A 9,453-nucleotide genomic window follows, 5' to 3' on the forward strand; every position below is an offset into this window, starting at 1 on the left:
TTTCTCCATCGCCCTGTATTTATTTTAAGTTTGTGTCAAATTTTGAAAGAAACCCAGCACTATAGATTATGATCATTTCTTGTGGGAAAAGTGGCCCCTGACCTACTGTTTACAGTGCTTACATGCTGGAGTCACAAAAAAAACATATCCTGTACATAAAGACTGGTCATCCTTGAATTGTACAGACCCTAAAACGTGCTACTACACCACTGGAACGGTACGGTTCGGTACGCTTTGAGCACGGAACGGTACGCTTTGTGCACGGTACGGTTCGTTTTGAGGACGGTACGTTTCGTTTCTTGCACGGAACGGTTCGCTTTGCGGACGGTACGGTACGCTTTGAGAACGGAACGGTTCGCTTTGTGCACGGAACGGTACGCTTTGTGGACGGTACGTTTCGTTTCTTGCACGGAACGGTTCGTTTTGTGGACGGTACGCTTTGGGAAACGGTATGCAAATGAAGTGGGCGGAGCCTGTTAGCTTTGGTATCTGATTGGCTGGTATACATTAGTTCATTTTAAATGACTTTTGGAGTACTTAATGCACGTTTATAATATTTTTTCCGTTATTAAAGAATGGAATTTAGTTATTGTTTAAATAAATTTAAGTATCAATGAGTTAAATTCTATTTATTACGGCAGTTCAAATATTGTTTTACGTGTACATGTATGTAAATATGTTTACTTAGTCATGTATGCTATGTCTCGGTTTCAATTGAAAAATTAATTTACGCTGCAGTAGAGTTGGAGGATAAATGGCTGAAAACATTGTCCCATTAATCCTTTTAGCATCATAAAAATTTCTGCACGCGTATATTTTTCGTATGCTGGGGCTTAATTGTAAAAAAGAAAATATATAATTTATACATGTATATGATAATTATTCTCTTTGAAAAAAAAAAAGCCGCAATGTAATTTTAAAAAGGAATATATATATATACTTGATCTATATAATTTCATAGCACTAAACGCGTATTTATATAAATTATTTTTAATTGATTGGTCTATTATAGAAAAACAACATGACTAATCGTACTTTTATTTTTACTGATAAGAAAATTAAAGAACATCGTTTCTCTATTTTAAAATTGTAGATTTATCATTTATACTTTTGCTTCAGAGGAGAAATATCATAAATTAATTTTTTTTTCTTTTATACATGTATTTTAATGCACGTACTGTACAATCTAGTATTCTGTCTTCATTAGTGTGCCAAACGCATTATCGACAAGATTATTACACTGTATTAAATAATAATTATATTTATTTATCAATCTATTTATTCATTCATTCATTTTATCTATCTGTCTGTCTCTTTATTCTTAAATAAACGATTAAAAATTATTTGTCATGTAAGCACGTGCCGGCACGTGGCATTGTTGCAAACCTTATGAGGGATCTGTACTACACAAACTTGTTGACCAGCTACAACCCTCTCTCCTCAAACACCCCCCCCCCCCCCCCCCTACACAAAACAGTGACAGGGGTAGTGGTGTGGCTTCGAAGGAGTACCCGATTTGGTGTACATGTAACACACAAGTCCAGTGACAAGTTGACCCCCTCTCCCAAAAAAGACAATAGACTGGGCTAAAGGTCTTCAGTTGGTTGGCCGATATAAAACCGTCGTTTAATTACTTCACAACCACTCCAGCTGTTTCTGCAGAAGAAGAATCTGTAAGTACATCTATTTATTTGTTTTTAGTACAGTGTATTTAAAATGCGAACAGAGTACCTTATTTTCATGTTGGTATATACATTGAACATTGCATATTTGTAATTCACAGTACGATTTTTAGTCTATAGTGCTTGAGGTATCAGTTTGTACAATTAATTACATTGTAAAAAAGAGAAGTACCAAATCTTTAGTGTTTCAATTTATCCCTTATACTATTAGTAGTCATTTTATCGTTAAAGCCATATTTGGCGTATGTACAATGAAAATTATTGGACTAAAATCATAAGAACTTATTGTTTGTATCATTACTTTATATAAAGATATAACTTTTCCGTAAATTACAAAATCTAAATCAATTGCGTTAAAAAGATATCAGAATTTAATTTGGATTCTCGGAATTTTCTCCGACTCGGGAGGAAATACAAAAGATTCAAATAACACATTACAGAGAAGTTAAATCGCATTATTAGATGAAACGAGGTGTTCTCCCTGTTCAGAATTGTATGAAAAGCTTTAATTTAAATGTATCAACTATATTTCTTTACTTAATTTTGTATTTTTCAAAAATATTTTTTTTGATCAGTTACGCCATATATGGCTTTAACAAGTCCCTTTACATAATCCATATTTTAAATTTTCTTTGATGTTGTTTAGTTTGTATTTCTATACGCTTTTGAAATAAAAAAAATATGAGTGATATAGGTCCGTAACTGTAAAAAACAACACCCCTTACCACAACCCCCCCCCCCCCCCTAATTTCGAATTGATTTACAAGTATCTAATCAAATGTCCTCTGTAGCAGCTGACTTAATAAATATAATTTAAATATATAAATTATTGTAGAAAATATACCCTCAAGAAAAATTCTATACATGAAGTATAATAGCATTTCTTCTAAAATTTGAATAATTAGTTTTCGAAAACAGTATGAAAAATGTTGCGAAAAAATGAGACTTTTAGTTACATGTATATGCTTTGTTGAATTATAATCAACAATGTCTGAGATATAATTTTAATTGAACAGTTTGCTTATAAACTGTTTTGTTTGTAATTTCACTTCTGGCAGCTTTTTTTCCCTTTTTTTTCATCCCGCAAAACATCATTTTTTTCGTTCTTTGAAAATCATAATTTATTTCTTAATTATGAGAACACTTAAAATTTTTAGATCTTGAAACTCCATTCAAAAGTCAATAATTGGTTATCTAATTTTATAATTATTTTCATTATATTAATTACAAATCCGATCTGGGTCGAAAATTAAGCTAAAATTTATATTTATACGCATTTGTTTTCAAACTTTCATTTCCTTTGATTTGCACTTGGGGGTGTTAATTGTGGTTAGGCTTGAACTTCAGTACCATTTTTTTCTCTCCAAAAACCAATGTCTATACTTAGTTTATATTTGGGGGAAAAAGTGGAGGGGCTACCCCCCCCCCCCCCCCCAGTTCCTAGACCCCCCCCCCCCATGGTTCCGACGGTATGAATTAGGTCTCTGATAAATTAAAATGTCATAATACAATTCATATGTACGTACTTATTAGGAAGAAACAAAATATATTATATTTTCTGTACAAAAATATTTAAAATATTGCTGCAAATCTGTAGTGTTATGGTTTTATATATTTGTCCTTTACCATACTGTGACGCTATACAGATCCCGTAATGCCAAAAAGATGCAATTTACGGCGCAATATTTTTTGCGCTCTTTGGGGGAGAATTTTCCCCTTTTTCTTGCATCGGTAAATCAACTACATGTACCCATCACTCCCTAACTGTAGACACATTCTACAGCCAATTTGTATATTTCATACACCTCCCAACCATACATATATAGTTGTATCTACAGGCAATATGCACTGAGACTAACAATTTATACAATCATGCGAGTTAATCACTCATAGACGACTATTAAGGGTTGGGAAGTGGATAAAACATACATATTAGTTAAAATATGTGCCTAGAATTAGGCAATGAAGGTTGTTAATTAGTCAATGCTGGAAAGTGAAGAAATTTTCCCCCAAAGTGCGCAAAAAAAAATTTCCACCGTAAATTGCACCTTTTTTGCATTACGGGATCTGTAGCGTGTTGGTCAGAGACAAATATATATAAAACCATAACGCTACAGATCTGCTTGCAGCTACTCATAATATAGATGTCCTTGAATTTCAAATCTGTAATAGAATAATAAAATTAACAACTTTTATTCTCCTCTTCTGCAGCTTATCACAGGAAAATTGAACACGTGTAAATGCATATATGCAGTAAGGTTCTGGCTAAACTGACCTACTTTAGAATTTAATTTTAAGAAGCGTATTTAGCGGTATATTGCAACAATTTTAAAAACTAGAAATTTTAGTTTGAATTGAACCAGTAAGGTAATGTTCCTACATTTAGACTGGATCCTTTCCCTCTTTCAGTTTATCTATTTTTTTCTTATTTACATGTATATTAACTTTCTCCAAAATCTTTGCACCACTTTCTTGTTTTTGTCCCCCCCCTTCTCCCTCTTTACAAATCGCCTGTGTTCCCTATGGACCGTTCATAGATCTAACTAAACACGTACTCTGTCCCTAAACTTTATAATTAAATTTCATGTTGTAAATTCCATGACGTGCGCAAATATATAGGGGAGTGGATATTTCATCGGGATCGACATCCCAAAATGGCACATGGTAAGATTGACACTTACACACATGAGACTAGTAATAGTAGTTAGTCATTACAGCTGCAGAACATAGGCGTATTGATAAATATTTTGTGATTAACAGTAATGTGTTATCAAGTGGAGATGAAGGGATGGCGCTTTATCGTAAGTTCTGCAGAATTGACGATATATTTTTTTTAAATCTTATCATTTACATTAGGCCTGGTCCGAAAAATTCCTGGCATGTGAAATAAAAAAAAATTAAAAAGCCTGGAAAATGTAAGATTTTTTGGAATACATTTACATATGTAATATATTGATATTGTTTTAGTATTGCATAATTATGTATAATAACTGAGAATAATAATTATTTTAAAAACGCTGGGAGCCAGTCCCTGGGCACAGTCAGACTTAAAAAAAATAGGCTTACAGTTTAGAACTTGAGATACTTTGAGCTCAGTAGGCCATGCCTGATGTCCAATCCAATTATGTAAGCTTACTTTACATAATAAAATATTGTTTAAATTAAATCTTCATATGTATACACAATACAAGGGTTTTTCCAACTTCTAAAATTAGCACCGATTTTCAAAATGTGCAAAACTGTGGCTGTGCTATATGTGTGTGTTATCAATGATTTCTAGTAAAATAACTGAGCAAACAGACTTAAAATATATAGATATTCATGCAACATACATTAATCTGACATTCAATCATCAAACATAAACATGGTAAAATATCTGAGATGTTAAAAATAGATTGATCAGTAAAAAATGTAATTACATATGATAAGAATAAAATTAAAATAGAAAATGATATCAGTTATAATAACAAATAATTTATTCTGGGTAAGGTCGGGGTGAATTTCAATTATATGTGTGTGTTTTTTAAATTTATTTTTTGCACAACTTTAGAAATGCATGGGCATTTAAAATATTTATTTATACATATTATATTTATAATGTATATGTGAGGCACAATATTGTTTAAGGTCAAAATCATTGTGAAGAGGTCAATTGACCCTGAAGTGAAATGAACTGAGTATGAGAATCATCTTTTGTTTATATATGCTCAAGCTCATTATTTCATTCATTACATGTATATCATACCCTCTACCATTAACAAAAAATGACTTACATTTTTAGGGGGTACATCACTCTGATGTAATATATGAATATTGAGGATGGAAAAATTCTTTGTTGTGGTTATATATTACAAATACATCACACAAAATTTTCAATTTTTTTTTTATTGGTAGAATATACATGTTATAAATGGGTTCATAACAATAATTGCTAAAATTGTCACTGAAAGTAGACAAGTCCTTGACTCAATTACAAGTATTCTTATAATTCTTATCTGATGAAATTGAACTAAAAAGAATGCATACCTACACTCTATAGTGCTAAGTGTTACAATTGAATACATTAAACAACTGTTCTCTGGCTAAATAGAATAGATGTAAAAATTATATCTCTACCCTTTGTTTGTTGAGGGTGCATCCCATTAATGCAATTAAACTACTTTTTATATGTTTTTCAACTTTAGTATAACATATTGAATATATATATTTTTGAAAAAATGTAAGTTTTCTTTATTTTAGGAGTTATTTCAATTTTTGACTTCAGGTTACGGTTGATCGTTAGATCCCGATCTAATTTAATTTAAAAATGTTAAAATGTCTCCTTGTAAATGTGAAAAATATTTACACATGCAATAAATTTAATATTTGATAGTATATAGATGTAAGTCTTCAGTGCGAAAGTCTGAATCGAGATTTGGGTGTATTAGCTATAGGTATACTGTTACTGCGTTTAATTTTGGATGTTATTTCTTGTCAAAATATCGCTAAAAACAAATATTTGAAACAAATATTGGAAAATAAGTTTATAATAATGTTTAATCAAGTTGTACATACATAAATGAACAATTTAATTGCTTTAAATAACATAAATTTTCTAGCGTACTCTAAAGTACTCTAGCGTACTCTGTTAAGTAGTACCCATCTTTCACATGCTGTTAGCTTGCACTTCCCCGACTAATCAAAGGGTAATTCAAAATTATTGGGTCGCTAATGTTTGTAGAAAATTAAAACTACGTGTAGTAATTTAACCAAAGATTTCAATACGTTGGCCCTGATCAATGATCGGGCAATCATGTCAACTCGACAGTGTCAACAAACGTAGCATGGTGTCGGTGAGAAGGCGATTGAGGCTGAGCTACACCAAATTGAACAGTTACTATCTAATACTTTAAGTGCATTAAAACAAATACTTGTTTTGTAGTAATGTTACCTTTATATGAATGTTAAAGTTGTTCCTTAGGTGCGTAATCTTTAAACATGAAGTTGTCATGCTTACTCAATATGTAAAGCTTCAGTACGTCGGCCATTTTGATAAATATTAAGTAAAAAAGGAATCCTACCACTGGACGAACATTTTCCGGAATTAAATATTTCATTCTAAATCCCAAAAGTTACCATAGTTTACATGGTAAAAAAAGAAATGTTTATTTATAACCGGGGATTTTACTCATATTCTTCCAGAACGCCTATGAAAAGAACATAGACTACTTAATGAAAAAAAATGTCTACGCATACTCCGATTTAATGGACGATTCCAAAATTCATTTGAGAATTAAAAAAAAACCTTCTACATGAATATCTAGACATGCATTTTACTCATAATAGATTAAATACATCGTGCAATTTAGTTTGTTGGTGTAAAATGGTTTGTCCATTTGATGATTGTAAACTAACATTTTTTCTTCTTCAAAGAGGAAGACAAACCTATGTGTACACGTGTACGTACAGTCTGTACATCGTATGCAAAAAAAAAAAAAATACATGCACAAGACAAAGGAATTTACATATTTTCATTTCAACATTTAAGCTTAAAAATGATTCTTCAGTTCGTTACCATTTTTCATATGTATCTGTACATGGATCACAAACGACAATTAAACAATTTTTTGCGTATACTGCATGAAATCCCAGGTTCTATGTCCAAAGCAAATTTTTTCGCTAGCAGAAATTAGTAAAAATGAAAAATAACTTTTTAAAAAGCTCAACAAAATTGGAAAATTATAATTTTGGGTAACATATTACACATGACAAGATATCTCATCCGTATGAATAATAAAACTACGTACCTTTGATCACGAACACAACCCGTTGATTTGTAGCGAATAAGGAATCGTCTTACACTCTGTCTAGTTGTTTTGAAGTTGTAGTTTGCTTCGAGAAGTTTCGTTATTTTTACAGATGAAAGCCCAGATGCGTGGTACTTGATAATGGTGTTTCGAACAGCCAGGGACAACCTACGTCCTCCCTTCACGGGCGCCATAGCGAGAAATAAACCAAAATTACTTATTTGGTCATTGCACGGTTCGAAAATAATTGGGGGCGTGGTTTGCATAATTAACCAAAGGACGGTACGGTTCGTTTCTTGCACGGAACGGTACGCTTTGTGGACGGTACGGTACGCTTTGAGAACGGAACGGTTCGCTTTGAGGACGGTACGTTTCGTTTCTCGCACGGAACGGTTCGCTTTGTGGACGGTACGTTTCGTTTCTCGCACGGAACGGTTCGCTTTGTGGACGGTACGGTACGCTTTGAGAACGGTACGGTACGCTTTGTGCACGGAACGGTACGGTTCGTTTCTGAGGTGTAGTAGCACGTTTTAGGGTCTGTACATTGTATAAAAGTCTTAATAAGTAGTGTACACAGTTAATATAGCAAATTTTATAGATATACATTTACCTGAAAATGTCATAGTTTTGATTTGTTTATGTTTTACATAAACGTGTGATTTCAATGTATGTAACAGATGAAATATTTTGGATAGAAGATTAATGATGTACTAGTATAAGAAATAGAAATGTTATATACTGGACTCTCTTTTCATATCAATGCATTAATTACCACAAGAAAACATAATTACCAAATGGTCATAATTAATTTTTTCAAAAAATGAAAAAAAAAATTATATCTTGGAAGACATTCTATTGTCCATTAAACAAAGAAAAAATCTGAGGGGTTGTATTCAAAAAAACAAACAGGTCTCATGACTTAATCTATTGGTGCAAACATTGAATATTATTATAAAAGTCATGCTCTTTCAGCAACTCATATTATTTTGTTTAGTATTTGTGAATTATTTTCAGTGATCAAGTTAACATGTATGTGCAAAAAGCCATACATTATATGTTTTTTCTGTAGTTGAATCTCTGTAATGGGAAAATCCCTTTATACTCCAGACCTCAAGACCATAGACTGAGAACAGACTGATTTCAAAATTTTTAATATCTCCAGTTGTATTTACCTAATGTGTTATTAAAATTTGCAGGTTTAATAAGAAAACATAAAATTCTTAAATATGTTGAGAATTTAGTTTCATTTACAAAGTGATTTTAAAATTTTCAGTGATTTGAAGTCGGTTTTCAGTTTATGGTAAAGCGGCCAGGTACTACATGTAGTTTCAGAGAAACAATCCTACCTCATCAGGAGTCTATCAATACAGTGTTATTTTAAACTTTTATGGATGAAATTGTAGTTTGGGGTATAAATTGCATTAATTTGTAGAGCATTTAAAAGAGTAAGGAAACCAATAAGAATTGTATATTTTTTGGTTCAATGTTTATTAAAGATGACACATTTAATTAGATTTAAATTCTTGATTTTCAAATTTTGTAATATTTTATTTGTTTTATTTTGTAACCTTTAATTTTTGATACATGACAATTTTTTGACAGAAGTTTTGGACATTACATACATACAAGTAGTATATTTTAGCTAGAAATAGTGGATTATCAAAAGTTAAATGTGTTCAGTTTAGTGTTCAGAATCTCTTAACAAAAACAAAACATGCACAGACTTAAGATGTGCTCTGAAGATAGGAGAAATTATCCTTCATTAAATATGTTCATGTTTTACTGTAGATGATATTAAAACTGTAATTCAGGACGAGCGATGACCCCTCCCCTCGTGTTGTACAGTAGATTATGTGATACTAACTACTGAGTAGAAACGAACTGTCTTAAGGTGCTTCCCAAGTTTTAAGTTATGCAACTTTGTTTTGTAGTCTAGAATTGTTATGTTTGCTTCATTAATAAATAATTAAAATCCCTACCTTAAA

At 31.7% G+C, this 9,453-nt stretch overlaps 1 long non-coding RNA gene across 1 annotated transcript; it reads left to right on the top strand.

Moving 5' to 3' along the window:
* The first annotated feature begins 3 nt into the window (after positions 1–3).
* Positions 4–9,453, top strand: LOC134281927 (uncharacterized). The gene is made up of 2 exons (XR_009995194.1): positions 4–195; positions 8,024–9,453. It is a non-coding gene; the product is annotated as an uncharacterized LOC134281927 (long non-coding RNA).

Source organism: Saccostrea cucullata, unplaced genomic scaffold (genome assembly GCF_032062105.1).
Source record: "Saccostrea cucullata isolate Sc308-1 unplaced genomic scaffold, CSIRO_AGI_Scuc_v1 ctg616, whole genome shotgun sequence".
NCBI classification, from domain to species: Eukaryota; Metazoa; Mollusca; class Bivalvia; order Ostreida; family Ostreidae; genus Saccostrea; species Saccostrea cuccullata.